At 38.5% G+C, this 24,771-nt stretch overlaps 1 pseudogene; it reads left to right on the top strand.

Moving 5' to 3' along the window:
* The window catches only part of LOC119545128, a 77,929-nt pseudogene continuing 53,158 nt past the window's right edge, over positions 1-24,771 (top strand).

Raw genomic sequence — 24,771 nt, 5'->3', positions numbered from 1 at the left:
ATGGTTAAGATCTGTATCTTCTTCTGCCATCCCGTGGTACCTCCTCACCACAGGTAAGAAACACCTCATGTTCCTGGTCAGTGGGCTGGAAATATTTAAGTCAGGTAGCTCTTGAACCTCTGTAGCTGTGGGAGAGGGTCCTTTACCCCCTGTTAGAATACACTGGAAATCTGCTGGTTCTTTTCTCACTGGGACTTTCTTCATTGTTCCAATGTTAGTTATTTTATATGCTGGTTCTTTTTCTCTCACTGCGATTCTCTTTATTGTTCCTGTGCTAATTACATTTCCTGACCTCTTAGAAGGAGGCAAAACACCAGACAAAGATTGTGACATTCTAGCAAGAATATCATCAATATTGACTTTATAACTAAGCAGGATGCAAAAAAAGGCAAAGTACTTAGTAGTTTTTCCTGATGTTTAAACAAATCAAATAAAATTTTTAAAGGTAGACTTTTCTGGTTAAGAGGAAGGGCTGGCTAGCGGTGCCCCCTTCACCCTCTCCCAATTCTTCACTGCAATAATTATTAAAACTTGGACAAAAAATAAGTAGCTATGGCAGTAGCTTCCCTGACTTCCCGCTTACATAACTGAGTCAACATTGGAGAGTAGACAGAAGGATTTTGTACAATACCACTTACCCCCAGCAAAGCTCCACACTTACATCTACATGTTATTGGGGTCAACAGATTCCCATCCATGCCATCATACCATGACAGTTAACGGTGGGCTGTGCTTAAAACACAGGCTCTGGGTTCAAATCCCACCTCTGCCACTCAACACCCTTGTGAACTCAGGGAATTACTCAGTTTCTCTGGCCTTCTGTTTTCTTGTCTAAGATATGGGGATGGGGTCACCAAAACCACAAGGAAAGCATTCAATAAGAAAATCCATGTCAAGTGCCTATTTAGCACATTGCCTGACACAAAGGTCCCAGTTGTGCATCAAATGTTAATGATGGTGGCTGAGTGAGTAAGGTTAGAAGTGGGTGGGGTGACACAGTCACACTGTAGCACATCCTGAGAAATGGAGTTGGACCAAAGAATGGGCAGAGATGGGCAACACCATGGGACTAGAGCTCGCTGATGGCTGAAAAATTCCATGCACCATCTCTAGCAGAGTGATATAGATTGATTGCTGCCAACATCCAGAAACACCTTCTTCACAGAGATACCGGGCTGGCAAGGGAAGGAGCAGAACCATGGTAGATGAGTGCATCGAGCAGGGACGAGGTACCCAGAGCCCCGCCCTCTGGCTTAAGGCCCAAAAGGAAGACTCAGACTCAACCAGATGAAAAGTGTTGGCCAAGGGAAACCCACATGTCTGATGATTGAAGAAAAAAAGTCAGGCTATCCAGGGATAAATACGTAAAACAAGTAAAAGCAAAGCAAATGCAAAAGATTCTGGATTGGAAAAGAGGGGAGAATACTGTGCTTATGTTGTATGTAGGAAAAACTATACTACACTGTAGGAAATACAGGGGATTTAGGGAGATCCTGAGTTCTAAAATAATTAATCTGCAAACTTGCAAATGATTACCTGCAGAAGGAAACCACAGAGGAGAGTTGTTCTAGTTTGCTAATGCTGCTGGAATGCAAAACATCAGAGATGGATAGGCTTTTATAAAGGGGGTTTATTTGGTTACACAGTTACAGGCCTAAGGCCGTAAAGTGTCCAAGGTAACACATCAGCAATCGGGTACCTTCACTGGAAGATGGCCAATGGCATCCGGAAAACCTCTGTTAGCTGGGAAGGCACATGGCTGGCATCTGCTCCAAAGTTCTGGTTTCAAAATGGCTTTCTCTGAGGACGTTCCTTTCTAGGCTGCAGTTCCTCTAAAATGTCACTCTTAGTTGCACTTGGGATATTTGTTCTCTCTCCGCTTCTCTGGAGCATGAGTCTGCTTCCAACGGTCGTCTTCAAACTGTCTCTCATCTGCAGCTCCTGTGCTTTCTTCAAAGTGTCCCTCTTGGCTGTAGCTCCTCTTCAAAATGTCACTCACAGCTGCACATGAGTTCCTTCTGTTTGTCAGCTCATTTATATGACTCCACTGATCAAGGCTCACCCTGAATGGTTGGGGCCATGCCTCCATGGAAATTATCTCATCAGAGTTATCACCTACAGTTGGGTGGGGCGCATTTCCATGCAAACAACCTAATCCAAGCATTCCAACTTAATCCCCACTAATATGTCTGCCCCACAAGATTGCATCAAAAAATATGGCTTTTTCTGGGGGACAAAATACATTCAAACCAGCACAAGGGTTTACTCAATGAAAGTGGTTTTGCAAACTGCCTCCCTAAAGCCATCCTGTTCCATGATGTAAAGAGTCCCTTCTTACTCTCTTCCCCTTCTAAATTTAAACACTCTCAGTTAAATTATAACACTATCAGATTTCAATATTTACTTTGCAGTAGGGTTCTGTTCTAAAGACTTTATCAAAAAGGACACAAATAACTTTAATGAGTACATGCATGTTTAATGTAAATGTAATGTTTTTAAACTGTATCTAAAATTTCAGAACTTATTATTGAAAGCTCAGGATGGGTACAGGAAAATGGGGGAAAATAAGATAACTTACCTGATTTACTAGACACTGATTATTAGAGAAATAAAATTTGAGAATGTTTTAAAAGCATATTTACCAATTCACAGTTATATATATTGGCATAATCATAAAAAATAAATGTTACTTAAAAATAAATTCCAGATACAAAATTCACCACTTATTAAACTGAAAGAAGACAACATTTCAGGCAGCCCTTTTTCTTCTGTTCTATATATGGCTTTGGTTAACAAAGCACTCCGTTTCTATGCTAGACCCACATTCTTCAATACCTGACAAATTCCTTCCTCATTCAAAGTAGCTTAGGCATTTTTTGTGCTGTGAGGCCTTCCCTGGCTCCCCTCCCCATCTGCCAACTTGAACAGAACTCTCCTCCATGATTTTGTTGTACCCTGAAAGTGCCTCATCATTGTTTCTTTCATGTCAGAGTTCAGTCATTCACTTAAAATCTGTCTCTGCTATATCCTCTATCACATGAGTTTACATATATATTCCCAGGGTTAACACCATACTCCTCATATCACAGAACTCCAAAATTACCAGACAGTAAAGCATTTTCTAGTACTATCATAGTATGACTTTGTTTCCTTATGCCCTGCTTAGCGCATAAAGAGCAGTTCTGAAAATGAGAGAATGTTCTGGTGTGGGGATGTCCCCCATCACATTAACTTATTAAGCAACTTAAACTCCGGTGGGTCATCCAGACTCCAAAGAAATCTCTCAATTTATCTAGAAATAAATAACAAGAAAATTATTCATTTAAGTTCCAGCTGTTTGCAACTCAATTCATGTTTTATTTTTCCTTGTTGCACATTCTGGATTTAGAAGGGATGCTTTTCTTAAATTCCCGGCATTTCTACTTTATTAACACATATTTTAAACACTTCCTTTTCACTACCATTTTTCAACTGTTTCTATTTCCACCAAAAAGAGCTGGTGGCTTGTCAAATAACAGTGGCTACAGACTGACCTTGGAGAGACCATGGAGGTCATGGCCATGGCCATCCAAGGAGAGCATGGGAGCTCGGCAAACTGGGTGACCAGCTAGCTACTTCCTAAAGTTCAGTGACAGACAGAGGAATGATAACTAGATAAGTAGAAAATATTCACTATAATTCTTTAGCTGGAAAATGCTTAGTATAGTCTGCAATAGCCAATAGAGGGGGAAAAAAAACTGTTTATTAAGATCACTTCACTCAGGCAGACTTGAGTTATTCTAATCATAAAAAGCCCTTGTTAAAATAACTTGCTGTTGCTCTAATCTCAACAACAACAAAAAACCTATTCTCTGTTCCCAGGAACTTTCCCAGCATTGCCTGCAGTCGGATACCAGGGATGTAACCATGTGGTCTCATAATCAGTACCTTCTTGAAAAACAAGCCTGAAATGAGGGGAGGACCTGAAGATAACAAGGAGATGCTGACCAAACAGGTTTCTCTCTTCTATTTTTTTTTTCCTTTCTGCTTTCTTCTGGCTTCTGGCCATTTCTTCATCTCTTTGGGGTTATAAAAGCCCAAATAATTCTTCTCACTCTGAACTGGGTTTGAAAGGTTTTTCTTTCCTCCAGTTCTTTTTTGATGCATCTTCAATAAACTCACCTTCTCACCAAAGAAAGAAACTTGTTTCTCTGTTTATTGAGGGATCAGGTGGGCCTAACTATCTGGGACTGTGTTTTCTAATGTTAACAAGAACTGGAAGCAATGTTGACGATATCGACCAGAACAGAGCATCTGGGTATGTTTCTTTATATTAAAAAAAGATAATGTCTCGGAGTTGAATTATAGTAGTGCTACACATTACTAGGAATCTGTTTCTTTAAGTAAAGAAAAAGATCTGCCAATTTACTATGGAAATATTTCAGGGTCAAAATGAAGCACATGTTACATTTAAAAACAATATCACACATGAATAATCTATAGAGTAAGTATAGGTGAAACAATTTCACAGTATGTTAGAAAGGTTAAAGTTTAAGCTTTATAAGTAAGGCAGAATTCTAAGAAATATAATCTATTTTTATTTTGTTCAATCACACAGTAGTTTGGCATTGGTTACACTGATGAAAGGAATTCATTCTTTTATGCCCTCTGATTTAATCCAAGATATCTGAAAGACACTGAATATTAGAAAATACAATAAATGAAGGCTTTTCCTATGATTAGCATGTTCAAGCACACAGGCGATGTCCCACCAGAAAATCCTGGAACTCGCAACCCTCAATTATGTTACAAGGTTACCAATCCACAGGCTATAGAGCTTTTTGGAGTTCTTTGGAATCTTAACTTGTTTAAATTATCTTGTATCACTGATGACCTAATTTCTATTTCTGACTTTATGTCAATGTTGGCCGTCAATGAGGTTTTGTTTGCTTAACTTTTGTGAATATTAAAAAAAGGCATTAAACTGATGACATATTTGTTACCTACATTTTGTAGAGAACCAGTAACTTTGAAACCAATGTCTTCCATGTTTAATTCTGTTAGAAATGTTGTTGGCAGATTCCCTGTAAAGGAAGACTGTGAAAGCGGAGTGCTGTAGGGAAAACATGCAAAGTATTTTAAATGGATTGCTAGAATACTTGATGGAAGAGTGTGGCTTGCAAAAGGTTTGTCAGGTGGAGAAGAAATTAGTTTTCTCTTATCATTAAAATAATAATTTAGTTTTCATTTAGACCAGAGACATTGAATTATAATCAAACAACTGCTCTTTCTCTTTCTGGGTTGCCACGATAAGAGAAGAGGTATAAGCAAGAGAAGTGTTAATTTATTAGCACTTGCAGATGCCAGAAGGTAAGGGAAATGATAATACGCTTAGCCTAATCAATGGCTGCATTTGAATTTTATAGACTCTGTTACTTATCATGAGTGTATAGCAAGTATAGACTCTAATTTATTCAATATTATATCTGCAGCATTTATTAGTCCATTGATAAATGTCAATGTAAATAGAAGCAAGAAAAATTAGTTATGTCTCTAACGCTAAATAAAAGAACAAGCAGAAGAGGGAAAGCAACCTGAAAGGATTTTTAAGGTAAATGGACTTAAAGCCCCAAAGCAAGTTGGAGCCACAACTGTGATGGAGACAAAGTGAAGGTTAATATTGGGTTAACTCTGTCAAAACTGTGGCCAACTAGAGTTAAAATAAACGTTAATTAAAAACCATCAACAGATAAAGTGTAATGAGATACCTCTATTAATTGGGACTCTTCTAAATTAAATATCGTATTTGAGAAATAGATAATTAGCACATTAGTTAATGCATGTTTACACTTAGTAGTATTAATTAATTTTTGACCTCCTTCCCCCATTCATACATGATGGAGAAACTCTGAAAATGCTTGTTTTTGTTAGCTTGGTCAGAGTGAATCTGTATTCAAGGCATCACCTGCTTTTCTGCTAACTCTAAAAATCAACTGCCCAGATGACAATAGTGTAAAGATAATGTTTTCATAATCCAAACAGATACCATTTTCCATAATGCTCTCGACATGCAAAGTATTTGTAAACTGCATCATAACTACTGGTTCACTCAGCAGCCACCCACCCTGAACACCTGCAGGTTCAACAGCATCTCCTCCAGAGCGGGAGTCAGTATGCAATGAATGAATGGACAGATGAGTCAAATGTGCACTCTTCCAGGATGCATTTCTTGATCTCTGAAACCAAACTTGATCCTTCCGGTTCTGTCTATCAGTAGCACTTGATTTGTAACAGTTCAGTGAACATAAAGGCCTAATTTTTTGTTTATTTGTTTTATTATCATATATTTTTTTATTGTGGAATATAACATATATACATAGAAGTGATAACTTTCCAAGTGCAATTTAACAGGTAGTTAGAGAGCAAACTTCAAAGAATGTTATGGGTTACTGTTCCACAGTTTCAATTATTTCCTTATTGTGAAATATAACATAAATGCAAAAAGGTAATAACTTTCAATGTATTATTCAACAAGTAATTACATAGGAAATTTCCAAAAATGTTGTGAGTTATAGTACCATAGTTTCAGTTATTTCCTTATTGTGAAATATATAAACAAAAATGTGATAACTTTCAAATTACAATTTAACAAGTAGCTATAGAACAAATTTCAAAGAATCCTGTGGGTTACAGTTCCACCATTTCATTTCTTTCCTTCTAGCTATTCTAGTACCCTAGCAACTAAGAAAAAGAAAATTATATAGAGATTCAGTATTCATAATCCTTTGCTAAATTCCATCTTGTCTGTGGTTGTCCCTTCCTCTAGTTTAATCACTTTCCCAATCTTCAGGGATGTCAAGGCAGTGACCACCCTAACTTGTTCATGTTGAAAAGGGGTGTCGATATTATGGGAAAAGGGAACAAATCTGGTTGATGTTCTTGAAGAGGCTATTGCCTCTGGGTTTTGGGACTTAGTTGGCATAGGAGTTCTCTGGAGGATTTACATTTCTGAAGAATAAACTTAGTGAGTGAAACTTCTATAGATCTCAGCTAGGAATCTGGGTATTCTTTAAGGTTTTCGGGACTATTGTTGACTTAGGCTTATATTGTGGCTATTTGGCATATTTAGGTGAAACTTGCATATGAATAACCTCCAGGACAGCCTCTTGATTCTATTTGAATTCTCTTAGCCACTGAGGCCTTATTTTGTTGTTTTTCTTTTCCCCCTTTTGGTCAAAAAGGCATTCTCAACCCCTTAATGTCAGAGTCAGGCTCATTCCTGGAATCAATTGTGTCCCACGTCACCAGGGAGACTCATTCACTTTGGGGGGGGGGGAGGACCTGTCCCATGTCGCGGGGAGGATGATGAATTTATTTGCAGAGCTGAGCTTAGAGAGAGAAAGTCCACATTTGAGCAACAAAAGAGGTTCTCCAGAGGTGACCCCTAGGCATAATTATAGGTGGACTTAGCCTCCCCTTTACAACCATAAGTTTCACAAGAGCAAACCTCAAGATCGAGGGCTTGACTTATAAAGTTAGGGGTTCCTAAGTTCACATAGCATATGTTCTGTCCATGATAATCCATCCATATCTCACATTACTGTCACTTAGTTGTACAATCCTCATCACTCTCCATTTTGAAAAATTCTCATTACCCAAAACACCTCATAGATCTTTTCAGCCCTTAATTATTTGACCCCAGTATTTGTGTGGTACTAGTAAGGTATTCCTATTAATTATAGTTCCTAGTATACAATAGATAGATTTTTCCCATATACTATTCTATTGTCAATTCTCTTGTTCTAGTTTGCTAATGCTGCAGAATGCAAAACACCAGAGATGGACTGGCTTTTATAAAAAGGGGGTTTATTTGGCTATACAGTTACAGTCTTAAGGCCATAAAGTGTCCAAGGTAACACATCAGTAATCAAGTACCTTCACTGGAGGATGGCAAATGGCATCCGGAAAACCTCTGTTAGCTGGGAAGGCACGTGGCTGGCGTCTGCTCCAAAGTTCTGGTTTCAAAATGGCTTTCTCCCAGGACATTCCTCTCTAGCAAGCTTGCTCTTCTTCAAAACGTCACTCCCAGCTGCACTCCATCCGGTCTCTTTGAGTCAGCATGTTTTATATGGCTCCACTGATCAAGGCCCACCCTGAATGGGTGGGGTCACGCCTCCATGGGAGTATCCCACCAAAGTCACCACCCACAGCTGGGTGGGGCACATTCCAAGCAAATCTAACCAGCACCAAAAGGTCTGTCCCACAAGACCACAAAGATAATGGCATTTGGGGGACACAATACATTCAAACCGGCACATCTCTGTCCTAGTGTCATACCATAGAAGTATATCATGCAAACATCTATCTATATTTGTAGTGCTGATCTGAGGGAAACATGCCTTTAAACAACCCCTTTCAATCCTATTCACCTCCAATACAGCCCTGATACTTATAATCCCATTAACAAACAATCATCACCCTTATCCATTCCTATACCTTTGAATTCACCCTCACTAACATATCTGAACATATTAGATTATCATTCCCCCTCCACTAGCTTCTGTCTGTCACTAGGTCCCCAATATTCCACATTAAAGGACTAATTTTGAGCTCCTTTAGCTAAAGGGCTTCATCCTTCCATCTCCTGCTTCCATCACCTCAACTGGCATCACTGTTAAATGATTAGTCTCCTCCTCTGACTGATCACATTCTGTGCACAGAATTTGTACAAAATTCTGTAAGATACAAAATTCTGTAAATATAATCATTATATTTTTAAATTTTTATTTTATGAGAAAACAGTCCTGACTGTTTAAATATAAGGTGGAAACCCTAAGAGGTTTGGGCTCTCACAGCCTGGAGAGAGTGCTGTGAGCTGAGTTATTCCTGAAGGGGTTGTAGCAACTTGAATTGGTGAAAAGAATTAAGGGCATGTGAGTAAAAGCAAGGATGGTGGAATTTCCTAAATTCCATGGGAAAGCAGAAGAATCCTGGTCAGAATGGAGTGGAGCATTCAGTAAGACAGGAGTAAAAGGTAACGATGAAGAGTTGAGACTGGTTTAAATTCTACCACAAAAGACTTTAATGAAAATTGTAACAATGCAGCAATCAAGAAACATTTATTTGGATCATTGAATTTCTTTAAACACTTGAGAAAATTTCTTCCAAGAGCTAATCAACATGTTAGATATAACTTTCACAGGGGCCTTTTAATAGTTAATTATTTCTTCTAGAAGTAGAATAGGTTACACTAGAGTGACAGACCCTTAGAAAATGTCAATGAAGTTGAAATTATCGTTTTATACTCTTGCCTAGGCGTGATCTTTTGTGTAACATTTTACCAGAAATATTTTAGCTTTTGCAAAAAAAAATCTCACTCATTGATAATCCTAGAATTATTCTTACGGTATTTTGCAGAAGATGGGGCTGATTTTGACTGCTCTCCAGCCTTCTCATGCAGAGTTAGCTGCTTTCAGTAATAAATCACACATATTATAAGAGCTGCTGACTTTTCTTTTGGCATTTGATTTTAGATATGAATAGATGACATTAACATGAATAAATCTAAAATGTTTCTTTGATTTCATAAAATATTAACACTTGACTGGCAAAAATAACATACTTCATTAACTTTACTCTCCTGTGTATAGATCTCTCATTTCTTTTTTCTTGATTAGCATCTTTTCCTGTAACACACACAGGTCCAGCTAGATCTGCAGAATTTTTTGTGTCATAAAAGTAATCTTTGTGATACCTGCATACTTACTCCAGTTGGCGCCAGCCTAGCTGCTTCCTTGCCCTTCATAGTGCACATTTCACCCATAGCTACATGCCTGCTTTCATCCTCATTGCCTTAAACTTGACCTCAGAGGAAAGCTTTCTCCCCAGGAGTCCTGCTTCTCCTACTCTTATAATGCATTCTTTAACCTTAAATATTTCATGGATACTCTCTCTGTCCTTAGTTTTATGACTTTTATTTGTAGGGGTCAATCCATTTTCTGTACTAACTGCCTGCTGATTCAAGTCCCCAGACCCTCACTGATAAATCCAAACTCCAAAACTCTCTGAGGAAAAGAAGGTTTACCAAACTTCCTTCAAGGCCAAAACCTGTACTCATCTGAGCTCGCTTGGTGGCAAACATCAACCTAACTGTGTGAGGCTATAAACAGTCTTTATCCCATTTGTGGGAATATCCATTCAGTTTGCTGCAGAAATAAAAATATTTGCAGTTACAACTGAGGATGCTAATTTAGTATATGGTGTGCACTGGGTGGCCTTTCTAATCCCTGAAAAATTCTGAATTTTGAAACCATCTGCTCCAAGGCTTTTGAATAAGGGTTGGTGGTACTATAGTACCAACCACTGAAAGTTGGTTAGCTAAATGGATTATTTCTTAATTTATATTTTTTACTGCCTATATAGTTTTGGTGATATTTATTTCTCATTAGTGACTAATTATGTAGCCTGACTGGGTTAATATGGGAAAATGAAGATATAAATAAAATAAATCTCCAGAGTAATGAAAGCTATACTTGAGAGAAAGGAAGATGTTAACTTAAGGGTGATATGCAAATAATTTTGCATGATTGAAGAAGTATCACCAACTATTGTATTCCATGTGATAAAATGTATTTCAAGATATCCAATCTCATTTGGTGTGCTGAATAAAATATCTCTATCTGAAATGAAGTTGAAGATGCGTCAGTATTTAAACAAGGTCAGAAAAATGTACACGATAACAGAAGGCAGCTCTTCCTAGAAAGTGCACACACATTTTTTTAAAATTAGTTGTTTCTGAAATCACCTGGTTTAATAAATTTAGATGCTGAGCATCAATAAGAAGATAGAAGACGTGTTTCAAATTCCATCCTAATAAAGCTAGAAAAGGGTGTGGAGTCCTGCTGAAAGATGATACACAGCATATCGAAAGCTGTATAAGTAGAAAATATTTAATATAATTCTTTAGCTGGAAAATGGTTAGTATAGTCTTCAATAGCCAATAGAGGGAAAAAACCTATTCATTAAGATCACTTCACTCAAGCAGCTTTAAGTTATTCTGACCATGAAAAGCCCTTGTTAAAATAATTTGCTATTGCTCTAATCTCAACAACAAACACTTATTCTCTGCTCCCAGGAACTTTCCCAGCATTGCCTGCAGTAAGATATGAGGCATGTAACCATTTGGTTTCATAATCTGGACCTTGAAAAACAAGCCTAAATGAGGGAAGAACCTGAAGATAACAAGGAAATGCTGACCAAACAGCTTTCTCTCTTCTATTTTTTTTCCCCCTTTCTGCTTTCTTCTGGCCATTTCTTTTTCTGTTTGAGGTTATAAAAGCCCAAATAATTCTTCTTACTCTGAACTGGTCTTGGAAAGCTTTTTCCTTCCTCCAGTTCCTTGTTGATGCATCTTCAATAAACTCACCTTCTCACCAAGCAAAGAGACTTGTTTCTCTGTTTGATGCGGGATCAGGCAGGCCTACCTATTTAGAACCGTGTTTTCAAACGGTAACAATATGGACCAAAATAGCAGATCAGTGGTCTCTGATAATTAATCTTCTCTACTGTCAATGCCTATTTTCTACTTGTTTCTATATGAATTAATGATCAAAAACCCATAAAAATACTATGCTTGAAAATTATGAAATACGAAGTTTCTTAATGATGCGCTGGTAAAATATAAGACTTAAATCCAAGCTAATTGCTGTTGTTCAGTTAAAAAGTCAAGCCCACGAGCAGGGGTCTGAGCTCTCCTTCGGGGGCCTCCGGACCAGACTGGGGGTGCCCGTGTTCTGGAGTCTCCATCACAGCTCCTGCTCAGGGCCTGAGTGTGTGGGAATCACCTGCGCGCAGGTGAGCCGTGGCTGCAGCCGGAGGGCCTCGGAGAGGACTGCGCAGGCGCTGAGGGAATCGCAAGTAGGTGCCGGGCTTCGGCTCCACCCAAACCCTGCTCCCACCTTCTCTGTTTGGACCCTGCCCCAGATCTTTTCCCACTAGGCTCAGAAGCTGTTTTAGGGATAACTACTTTAATGGGCCGTCTCAGGCCGCTTACCATGCTCTGAGTTTGTTTCTTCTCCCTCCTCCATTCTGACTATTGGGAACTACGGGCTGAACCCGTGGACGCCGGGCTGACTCTCCCGTCTCCTCTAGGGGCGCTGTGGCCCGCGGCATCCCCTGCGTGGAGGCTCCTCCATCAGGGCCCTTCTGGCCTGGGGACCATTGAGTCCCTGCTGCACCGTGGGGAGCTCACCTCCAGCAACCCCTGGCTGTCTTTTCTTCTCTTTCATCTTCGATTCACTCTCCTTAAGATTTTTCCCTATTTCTCTCTATCCTTTTTCCTTTCCTTATCTATTTTCCTTTCATCCCTCCAGCATACGTTTTTCTCCTCACCCCTCTCCTCTCTCCGTTTCTCTCCCTCTCTATCTAGGTACTATTTATCTTCCTTAAAATTGAAAGTGGCAGAAAAGCAACCAGAATCAGCTTAGGCAAGTCAGAACCCACCACAGTGTGGGAAGGCTGTGCTCAGCAGGTCTCAGGAGGCAAACCCTGCCACCTAGGCTACAACTTAACCACAAAAAGACAAACAACCCAATTTAAAAATGGGCACAGGAATTGAATAGACGTTTAATCAAAGAAGACATACAAATGGGCACATGAAAAAATATTCAACATGATTAGCCGTCAGAAAAATGTAAATCAAAACCACTTCACACCCACTAGGATGACTGTTATTAAGAAAATGGAAAGCAACAAGCATTGGTGAGGATGTGGAGAAATTGGAACCTGCATACATTGTTGGTGGGAATGTACAATGGGGCTCCACTGTGGAAAACAATTTGCAGTTCCTCAAAACGTTAATCATAGAATTCCCATATGACCCAGCAATTCCACTCCTAGGTATTTATCCAAAAGAATTGAAGGTGGGCTCTCAAACACATACTTGTACAATAATGTTCGGAACAGAGTTATTCACAATAGCCAGAAGGTAAAAATAACCCATGTCCATCGACAGATGAATGGATAAACAAAATGGGGTATACACATACAACAGATATTGTATATGTCAGCCATGAAAAGGAATTTAAGTGCTGATACATGCTAAAACATGAATCAATCTTAAAAACATGTTGAGATTTTGAAATAAGCCAGACACAGAAGGACAAATATTTTATTTTACTGATATGAAATATCTAAAATAAGCAAATGTAGAGACAGAAAGTAGATTATAGGTTCCCAGGGGCTAGAGGAGGAAGGAATGGGGAGTTATTGTTTAATATTACTGAGCTTCTGCCATACCTAAGAAGAGCAACAGAGAGAGATTTTTCTTTCTCTATAGTAGTTCAGAAATCTAGGGAGCACTCAGACCTGCTTGGTTTAAGTTTGGATTGAAGGACCACCTCAAACCCATCACCCTATGGCCAAGGGAAGAAGTGATAAGATCCTTCAGTTAGGGTCAGCTCTAGATACTATTCTAGACACTTCTACTTAGAATATATGAAGATCTCTCAGCTTTCAACAATAAGAAAGCAAACAACCTTGTTTAAATCAGGCAAAATGTTTGGAAAACATTTCACCAAAAAAGATTCATGGATGGCAAATAAGCATAGGAAAGATGCTCAACATCATTTGTCAATAGGTAAATGCAAATTAAAACCACTATGAGATATAACTACACATCCAGTAGAAGGGCTCAAATAAAATACCGTGTGCTGGTGAATATTGAGGACTGACGACTTGGTATGCTGGGCCCTCTTTCTTGGGGCTTGCCCTTGTGAAGTTTGTTATTGCTAAGGAGAGACTACACCTGCTTATAATTGTGCCTAAGAGTCTCCCCGAGTGCCTCTTTGTTGCTCAGATGTGGCCCTCTCTCTCTCTCTAACTAAGCCAACTCCGCAGGTGACCACGCTGCCCTCCCCCCTGCATGGGACCTGACTCCCAGGGATATAAATCTCCCTGGAAATGTGGGATATGACTCCCAGGAATGAGTCTGGACCTGGCGTCATGGGATTGAGGGCAACTTCTTGACCAGAAGGGGGATGTGAGGTGGGGTGAAGTAAAGTTTCAGTGGCTGGGAGGTTTAGGGTGGAGTCAAGAGGTAACTCTGGTGGACATTCTTTTGCACTGTATGGTTAACACTTTTTGGGTTTTGATGTATTGGAGTGGAAACTATCAAACTCCAACCCAGTAGCCTGGACTCTTGGGGATGATTGTATAAAATGTAGCTTACAGGGGTTTATTGTGGGGACCTTCTGGATTGCACTCCCTTTGTCCAGTGTGTGGATGGAAGGGTAGAAAAATGGGGACAAAAACTAGACGAAAAATGAGGTGGGATGGGGGATATGATTTGGGTGTTCTTTTTTACTTTTATTTCTTATTCTTGTTCTGATTCTTTCTGGGGTAAGGAAGATGTTCAGGGGTGGATTGGGGTGATGGATGCATAACTGTGTGAAGGTGCTGTGAACAATTGATTGTGCACCATAGATGATTGTATGGTATGTGAATATATCTCAATAAAACTGAATTTAATTAAAAAAATTGGAGAGAGAGGGGGCAAGAAGATGGCATAGAGAAGAGTGGAATTTAGTTAGTCCCCTAACAATCAGGAAAAACTAGTAAGTAATATGTAATAACTGCTGGGGGACAACCATGACTTTACACACATCGTACACCAACCTGGATTGGGAGGAATGCCTGAGGTCATAGCATAAAATCTGTAAGTAAAACTGCAGACCCACACCAGGAGCCCCCACCCCCCACAGCAGGCTAAGCTGCAAAACCTCGCTGTGGGAGAAAGCAGCACTTTCCCAGCAAGCGAATATAGCTCAACCGTGCTCCAACTAGGGTTTTAATTAACAAATGTGGACTGAATACAAGCTACAAATCCCCAACAAGCAGACAGAGGCTTTTAGTAATGACTGACCTTAAAGAACCGTAAGATTCATCTTTTCTGGGAGGGGGAGCCCAGAAGACCAGGTGTTACCTCTGGCCAATGAATGAAACTGGGGGGCATGTACTGGCTCTAAAAGGGGGCTTTCTGTCCCTTTTTCTGTCTCTCAACCTGAGGGGCTCAGCAAAGAGAACCTCAGCCATTTTCAATTCACAGTGCTCTGACCCAGACGGGAGTGGAGATAACAAAGTCAGAGAGACCACAATTCAAATGCAGATGATAACTTCCTAGGGGACGTATCTTCTCTAAGAGTGAGGAGGTGGGGCCCAGCTTTCCCTTCAGTACCAGACCCCAGAGCCTGGGGGAAAACAGCCAAAACAGAAACTAAAGAAGCCACACCTCCTTACACCAGTAAAGAGGGACAGGCTAACAGGCATCAACTGCTGGGCAGGTTAGGAAAAGCACAGGAGCTAAAAACCTCACGGGAAAGTCTGTAAACTCCAAGACCCACCCACAGGGAGACTTGAAACTGAATAAAACCCAACTCTGAGATCTGAACCTGTTCTGGTCTGGGAAAATCTGATTGGGGTAACCAAGGAAATCGGATGCCTAGACAACAGAAAACTATAATCTACATTAGGAGAAACAAAGATACAGCCCAGTCAAAGGAAAAGACTTACACCTCAATCAAGGTACAGTTGAGATATTGTTTCACTTTAATGAAACAATCGATTAAATATTTTCAAAGAAATATGCTAAATCAAATAAAAAACCAAATCAATGAGTTCAGGGAATATATGGCAAAAGAGGTGAAGGCTATAAAGAAAGCACTGGGCGAACATAAGGTAGAAATCGAAAATTTGATAAAACAACTGGCAGAATCTCTGGAAATGAAAAGCACAACACAAAAGATGAAAAACACAGTGGAGACATACAACAGCAGATCTCAAGGGGCAGAAGAAAACACTCAGGAATTGGAGAACAAGATACCTGAAATCCTACACACAAAAGAACAGATAGAGAAAAGAATGGAAAAATATGAACAACATCTCAGGGACTTGAATGACAACATGAAGTGCATGAATGTATGTATCATGGATATCCCAGATGGAGAAGAAAAAGGAAAAGGGGCATAAGCAATAATAGAGGAAATAATCAATGAAAATTTCCCATCTCTTATGAAAGGCATTAAATTATAGACCCAAGAAATGCAGCATACCCCAAACAGAATAGATCTGAATAGACCTATACCAAGACAATTAATAATCAGATTATCAAATGTCAAAGATAAAGAGAGAATCTTGAAAGCAGCAAGAGAAAAGTGATCCATCACATACAAAAGAAGGTTGATAAGACTATGTGAGGATTTCTCAGTAGAAACCATGGAGGCAAGAAGGAAGTGGTGTGATATAGTTTAGATACTGAAAGAGAAAAACTGCCAACCAAGAATCCTATATTCAGCAAAACTTTCCTTCAAATATGAGGGAGAGTTTAAAATATTCTGACAGACAATGAGAGAGTTTGTGTACAAGATACCTGTGCTAAGGAAATACTAAAGGGAGCACTATAGACAGATAGGAAAAGACAGGAGTGAGAGGTTTCAAACACAGTTTTGGGTGATCGTAACACAGCAATGTAAGTACACTGAACAAAGATGACTGTGAGTATGGTTGAAAGAGGAAGGTTAGGAGCATGTGGGACACCAGAAAGAAAGAGGAAAGATAAAGAATGGGACAATATAACTCAGTGAAACCTAGAGTGCTCAAAAATTGTGATAAAATGTACAAATATGTTTTTACATGAGGGAGAACAAATGAATGTCAAACTTGCAAAATGTTAAAAACAGGGTGGTATTGGGGAAAAAATACAATCAATGCAAACTAGAAACTATAGTTAACAGAAACATTGTATTATGCTTCCTTTTGTAACAAAGGCAATATACCAAAGCTAAATGCCATTAAGAAGGGTAAATAAAGGAGGGGTGTGGAACTCTTGGCATTGGTGAGGTTGTCTGACTCTTTTATTCTACTCTACATTTACTCTATCTGCCCTTTTGTTGCTTTTTAGCTGTCATGTTTTTTTCTTTCTTTTTCTTTTTATTTTGTTTCTCTACCTTCTTTGACTCCTCCTCCTGCTTTGTGGAAGAAATGGAGATGTCCTTATATAGATAGTGGTGATAGTAATGAATACATAAATATATGACTATACAGGGAACCATTGATTGCTTACTTCAGACAGAAAGTATGGTGGATGAACCACACCATCTTTATGAAAAAAATGGATTGATGAAGAAACCTTGTGGGCACTACATTAATTGAAATAAGTCAGACACATAACAACTAATATTGCATGTTCTCACTGATATGAACTAATTATAATATGTAAACTCATAGACATGAAATATAAGTTACCAGGATATAGAACAAGGTTAAAGAATGGGGACTGGTTGTTTATTATGAGCAGAATGTTCAACTAGAATGTTGAACTTAAGAGTTTGGAAATGCACAGAGATTATGGTAGCACATTATTGTGAGAATAAATAACAGTGCTGAATGGTATGGGAATGTGGTGGAAAGGAGAAGCGTAGAGTCACATATGTCACCAGAAGGAAAGTTGGAGGTTAAAAGATGGGAATGTATAAAACAGTGAATCTTGTGGAGGAGAATCTCCATGATTAACTGTACAAATATTAGAAATCTCTTTCATGAATTAGAACAAATGTATGACACTAGAACTAGAAGTTAATCATAGAGGGGCATATAGGGAAAAATATACCTATTGCAAACTATGTACTACAGTTAGTAGTACTTCAACATTCTTTCATCAGTAGTAACAAATGTACTATAGCAATACCGTGAGTCAATAATGGAGGGGGGGGGTGGTTAGGGGTATGGGAGGATTTGAGTTTTCTTCTTTTGTCTTTATTTCTTTTCCGGAGTAATGAAAATATTCTAAAAATGAAAAAAAAAGTAATTGTGGTGATGGATTCACAGCTGTATGATGGTACCGTGGGCAACTGGTTGTGCACTTTGGATCTTTGGATAATTGTTTGGTATGTGAACAATCTCAATAAAATTAAATAAAAAAAATACCTTGTGCTGGTAAGAATGTGGAGCAACTGAAACTCTCATGCATTGATTGTGGGAATCCAAAGTGGCATAGCTGTTCTGAAAAATGGTTTGGCAGTTTCTTATAAAATTAAGCACCTACTTACCTAGTAATCCCACTTCTAGGTATTCAGGTAAGGGAAATGGAAACTTGTCTTCACACCAAAACCCTGTACACAATTATAGCCATTCTATTCCCAATCCCCTCAAACTGGACACACCCCACATATCTTTAAATAGGTAAATGGAGAAACAAATTGTGGTACATCCATATACAATAAAAAGTAACAAATTATTGATATATGCTACAACCTGGATGAATCTCAAAGGCATTATGAAGAGTAGATGAAGCCTGTTTTAAAAGGTTATATACCATATGATTCCTTTTATATGACATTCTTGAAAAGGCTAAATTGTAGTGATGGAGAACAGGTTGCCAGAGCTTAGGGATGGTGTGGGAGAGGGAGAAGATAAACTACAGGGGTTTTGGTGATGAAACTGTTCTGTATTCTAATTGTGGTAGTGGTTATATGAAGCTATATAATGTGCAAAAACTAATAGAACTTTACACCAAAAAAGGGTCCATTTTATTATAGTTAGTTACAAAAAGTAAAAAACAAACTAAAAAGTTTTAGTCTAAATGAGGAATTCCTTTTAATAAATAATGTTTTGCCTTGAAAAGTCTGTACCAGTAGGTCCTTACACTAGAATAAAATAGAAATGGTTTGCAACTTTTTTCTTTTTTTTTGAGAATTTCCAAACTAGCAATCTAAATGGGAAATAGAGACTGATTAATAATGTCTTAAAACAGAAACCAAACACTTGGATTGTTCTCAGAAGGTTAAAAAAGATGAAGTAGAAAAATGATAGTCAGGTATTGGAATCATGAAGACTAAGTGGGACATTAGTTATATCTGTAATTACATAGTTATTTCAACAAAGAACATAGCACATATGGCAATGTTAACCTTGTTAAATCTAGATCATGGGCACTTGTGTGCCTGTTATTCTACAGTATAAGTGAAATATGTTTTAATTTAAAGTACAATATATTGGAGGAAGGTTTGAAAGAATTATGATTGTTTATTTTAAATAAGAAGCGTTCACGACCTGGGTATGTTTGTCCTAAGGATCATAAGTTGAATCATGGTATGAAAAAAACTTGAGATAAACATTTGTTTAGAAATCACATGTAAGGAATTAGTAGACCAAATACTATGCCAAGTTTTGGGTGGGACAGAGAGAAAACTCATGGCTTTTTTGATCACTCAAATTTATTCTACTTTCTTTCAAGTCAAGGCTACTATATTACCATAGAATTGTCTCAGATACATTCGTACCTTACTGGGGTTTCTTAGTGATTCTAATTTAATGACTTAGGAGTGGATTGCTAAAACAAAGCTCAAAAAGTGCCAAACCCATGAAGCTCCAGAGAAAGAAGCTTCCAAAAGGTGTCTTGGGGTTCTGCAAATTTTGCCTGGGTTATAGGGGCCTATCTGTTCATTTAAAAAGGATTCGGATTTTGTAACTCCAGGTTCACCAGGCAAATGTGAACAACACTCTAATCCAGCAGTTGTACTGATGATCAATAATATGTATTCCCAGAGCTGAGCTAGACATTGAGGGTGGGAGGGTCATGAAGCAGGTCAGATGTCACCTTCCTAAGCATCCCCCTTACCTCAAGTTGCTTAACCATCCCTCTTCAGCATTTCCTTTGTGTCTTGAGCACTCTTTTATGAACTGCACTTGGCCTGGTAAACTGCAATTAGTTTTTCCATATGTCTGCCTCCCCTGCTCAGCTGGGTGACCCCTGCAGTCAGGGATTGATCTCCTTGGAACATTTGGCTCATTGTAATTTCAGGATTAATGTGTGTTGAGATGATTCGAGGAAAATTCCTGTTATCAAATACATTACAGTCCAACTTTGAACCTAAGTGATACAAAATACATAGTCTCTGTACAAAGCTGCCAGTGTCCAGGGAGGCTTTTTCTTTTAACTGTGGGTATAATCAGAGGTTTAATTGGAAAAAATATCAGAATAACAAGATCTAGTGGAATGTAAAAGAGTTAGTCGGTGTGACAATAGAGATATTCTCTGGTCCTGATTTGATAGAACCTGCCAAGGAGAATTGCATATCTGGCTGAGATAGAGAGGTAAACAGCCTCATTAAAAGTGAAACTATGAAAAGCAACCAGTTAATAACAGTCTGCAAAACCTTAGGAAAGATTTCTCAGCCAGAACATAAGAGCTGGGAAGCAGCTGTTATCATGGTTTTATTCAGGAAGCAAACTCTTTTACCTCCTTAGAGTTCCCAGACTCTGTGACATTGGCTTTCATCTACAACATTTTTGGATAGTCAGCTTAATTTCCCTTCCTTTGTATATTTTTGTAATTGAGTCCAGTGTGTTTTCAAGATAGTCAAACTGTGAAAACTGCCACCACTTGCATCAATTCTTGTACTACGCAAAAATAGTATATACCCAAATATGGTAACCATTAGAGGCCATTCGTAGGAAAAATCCTTTCATTTTGACATAAATGATCTGAGTTGGCTTCTGAAACTCATGCTTCCTAACTGGCCTGCTACAAGTTGGTGAGCCAAAAATGGGTGTGTTAAAAAAAAATGGCACTTCTTGGCCATTAATTACATTCGTTCAATGCCTTCAGCTCCAGGACAGAGGCTGCTTTGGAGTCGAGAGAACACCAGTTACAAATGTCAATCATACAACCAAAAAAAAATTGACAAGAGTGCTAGAATTACTTGGTGCATCAATCTTGACTGTTTAGCTAGTCAGGACTCTTCAAGGAACAGCACAGCGGGTCACCCCTTTCCTAGGCAGTGTTTATTTACTCTGTAAGTATTCAGGGAGGGTGGAAGATCTGATAAAGGACAATAGGCAGATATGCCAGTTTGAATGTATTATGTCCCCCCAAAAAGGCCGTTATCTTAGAAGTAATCTTGTGTGGGCAGACATGTCAGTGTTGATTAGATTGCACTTCTTTGAGAGTTTCCATGGAGATGCACCCCACCCAACTGTGGGCGATGACTCTAATTGGAAAATTTCCATGGAGGCGTGGCCCCACCCATTCAGCATGGGCCTTGATTAGTTTACTGGAGCACCATATAAGCTCAGACAGAAGGAGTGAGCTTGCTACAGCCAAGAGGGATACTTTGAAGAATGCACAGGAGCTGAGAGAGAAACTGCAGTTTACAGAGACATTTCGGAGACGGCCTTTGAACGCAGACTTTTGCTCCAGAGAAGCTAAGAGACGACAAATGCCCCAAGAGCAACTGAGAGTGATGTTTTGGAGAGAAGCTGATGCCTAGAGAGGAATGTCCTGGGAGAAAGCCATTTTGAAACCAGAACTCCGGAGCAGACACCAGCCATGTGCCTTCCCAGCTAACAGAGGTTTTCCAGACACCACTGGCCATCCTCCACTGAAATTACCCGATTGTTGATGCATTACCTTGGACACTTTATGGCCTTAAAACTGTAACTGTGTAAGCAAATAAACCTCCTTTTATAAAAGCCAATCCTTTTCTGGTGTTTTGCATTCCAGCAGCATTAGCAAACTAGAACAGCAGGCCTATCCCTTAGAATCTCCTTAATGGGATAAAGGATGCCCCGAGGCCATTTGGTTAGTGTCACCCTGACTGGGACCACCAGTGAGGCTTGTGGGAAGGAGCTTAGGGAATAAAGAGACCTTCGGGGAGATCTGTTTCAGTTACCTGGAGAAAGTAACCTTAGAACTGGACTCTCTGGCCACTGGCTGGAAAGCACTATTCTCTTGCTTTAAGATGATGAACAATCAAATCAAGTGGAAGGCACTCTTTTGCACTTCACAGACATAATTTAAGAAAAAAAAAAAAGGCAAATGAACAGCTCCTTGTCAATTATACTCTTACTTGAACTCTATTTACAAACTTGTCTCTCAGTATTCAGAAATGACTGAATTATAATACCGTATGATAAAAAAAAAAACATAAAATGTGGTTTTCTGGTTCTTTAAATTTGTAGGTAATTTTTTCTTTTCGTCTTTGTTTTACAATTTTCAATTCTTTTTTCACCAAAGAATGAAAAAAGAGAAAAAAAGAATAAATTTATCTTATCCTTAGTCTTAATTTTAAAAGGTATGGATGAAAAGTGAAACTAAAACCCATACTTGAGATAAACATTTATAAAATATACAATGGCCTAGAGATATTTATAAATCAATTTTTAAAAAATGTACAGATTACACAATCAAGTGACTAAAGAATATAAATAAGCAATTGAGAGAATTGCCAATGGATGCGAAAATTTTTAACTTTTCTAGAAATCAAAGACATGAAATTCAAGAGTGTTGTTTGATGCCATTTAACCAATCACTTTGGGAAATATTAAAAAGTGAACATAAAATCTGTAAAATGGTAGAGGAGAAATGAGAACTTGTACTCTGTTTGAATGTAAGCTTTTTTTTTAATTTTTATTTTTTTTAATTGTTTAAATTAATCTGGAGGCTAACAGGCAAATTTGTATCAAAAAACTCCAAATTATGCATACTCTCAAGATGATTAAGCCACTTCAAAGATTTATACACATGAACTAATTAGATATTAACACAGATAATTCATATATGTGAATAGTCATTAGGATGACAGGCATAATATAACTAAATTAGGCAGCGAACCATATATACCAATAAATCATTTGTAGTAGTAATTCTATTATCCCTATGATAATACACCATGCAGCAATTCAATTTTTCAAAATAATTTTTAATGACTAAACAAATTGTCATGATATATCTTCTAGTTTACATGGCAGATTATAAAGCATTATGTGCCTTTATGTCAAATATTTATAAATTGTAATATGTATATATATACACACACACACACACAAATGCAAATAGGTAATATAATTACAGGTGGCTTAAGTTGTCTCCTTTTTGATTTCTTATCTTTTCTTATGATAAAAATATCGGGGATCAAGAGAAACAAGTAATTAAAATGTGCATTAACCAATTCTGTGGGTTTATATCATAAATAATTCCATTCCCTTCCTCAGTAAATCAGCCAAAATTGACTCTAAGTGAAATTCTTGCAGAAACTATATTGCACTTTAAGAAACAATGAGAAAAAATGTGATTTGTTTCATAAAACCAAAGCAAAAAAACAACCAAACAAACTAAATACCATGATCCCATATTTAGATATTACCACTATGTATTTTATTATAAAATCAGGAATTTTTAACTCCAATTCCATTATCTTTTTCACCTTACAAATAGCAAAAAATGTATAAAAATGACCTATCTTTGTTTGGGTTCAGTTATTTTGCTGAATCCTTCTATTAGGACATTTTCAAGTTGGTGGCTATTGGTAAGATGACCTTTCGGAACACAGCTAGGTCTCAGAATGCTTGAACCATTTGAGATCAATTAGAAAAATACTCTGCCAACACTGCCAAGATACTTTATGGTTCTGTAAAGACTTAGGTGACAATAAAACTTATAACCACGAGTGGAGGATGACAAGTCTGATCATTCAGATTTCAATGATCTTTTTGTATCATCCAAGCCACAAAGCTCTCAAGGTATTTAGAATTACTAACCAGCAAACCTCCAGCTTTCAGGTCAATAAGCTCAGGACATTAGTGGAGAAGGCTGGATGCCACCCAGGCAGGTTTGGAAGTGCCAGGCTGAGAGACAAACGGGGTTGGCATAAACTCTGAGCTCAGGCAGCAGTATTAACACTGAAGCAAAATCAGTATTTTCTGTTGAAACCAAAATACTATGAATCAACATGTATTTTATATACTTCTTGTTGATAGTAAGGTAGTTGTGCTTGGAGTGATGAGTTTTGGGAGGTCAAGTGGGAGAATTAAACTGTTGTGTAATATAAGCAGAAATTGGTCACATTTGGTTAGAACCGAGGTTCACCCATGAGATTTCCCTGTTGGTAACCTATAAGAGAAAAATCAGCATTCCCTTCACTGTGTTCCATGGTTGACTAGTCCTTGGAAAAGGGAGTTTCTGTCCAAATAAGTGTGGGAATTGAGGGTTTATTCTGCACACCATCATATTAAAGCTTTTAAGAAGGTCTGTAGGTAAGAAATTATGGAATTCTGCTCACTGTGCCTTCTCTCTTCTCCCCATGCTGACTCATCATCTATGAACAGGTTGTGGAGTAATATCTAAAGCTCATCTAGACTGGCTGGCAAAATTTATTATTTTGCACCTACAGATATTAAAGTCCAGAAAGTTTATGGATGTGCCCTGGATCCCACAGGCAGGAATTAGATTATCCACATTGTTATCCAACTCCAGGTGCCAGCCCCAAGCTCCCAAACTCTCCTCTGAGCACCAGGTACCACCTCCATTTGGATGTGAGATAGCCATAAGAAAATCAGTAAGTCCTAAACTAACCTCTTTTATTCCACTTCTCCCCCATCATTAAACCCGTCACCCCCCAGGTTCCACGTGTCAGAAAATAACACTACATTTAACAGTTGCTTGAGCCAACGCCCTTGGAGTCATAAACGACTCCTCTTTCCCCTTCAACTCCACATCTAGTCATCAGCATATATGTCAGCTGCCCCATCACAGAATACATACGTCATTGCCCCTTTTATCTTAGCAGCTGCAGTCTTGTCCACTTCATCTCTCACCTGGTTCCTGCTGGAGCCTCACACCTGATCTCCCTCCTTCTGATTTTGTAACTGGTCTTTCTCCTTCCCAATTCTCCATGCCTTTTAAAAGTGAAGTCAGATCATGCCAGACTCCACAGATGCTACTCCTTCAGTGAGGTCTCC

Source organism: Choloepus didactylus, chromosome 10, assembly GCF_015220235.1.
Source record: "Choloepus didactylus isolate mChoDid1 chromosome 10, mChoDid1.pri, whole genome shotgun sequence".
NCBI classification, from domain to species: domain Eukaryota; kingdom Metazoa; phylum Chordata; class Mammalia; order Pilosa; family Megalonychidae; genus Choloepus; species Choloepus didactylus.
Note: the sequence above shows the minus strand (reverse complement) of the source record. Positions and strands in the feature narration are given on the sequence as shown.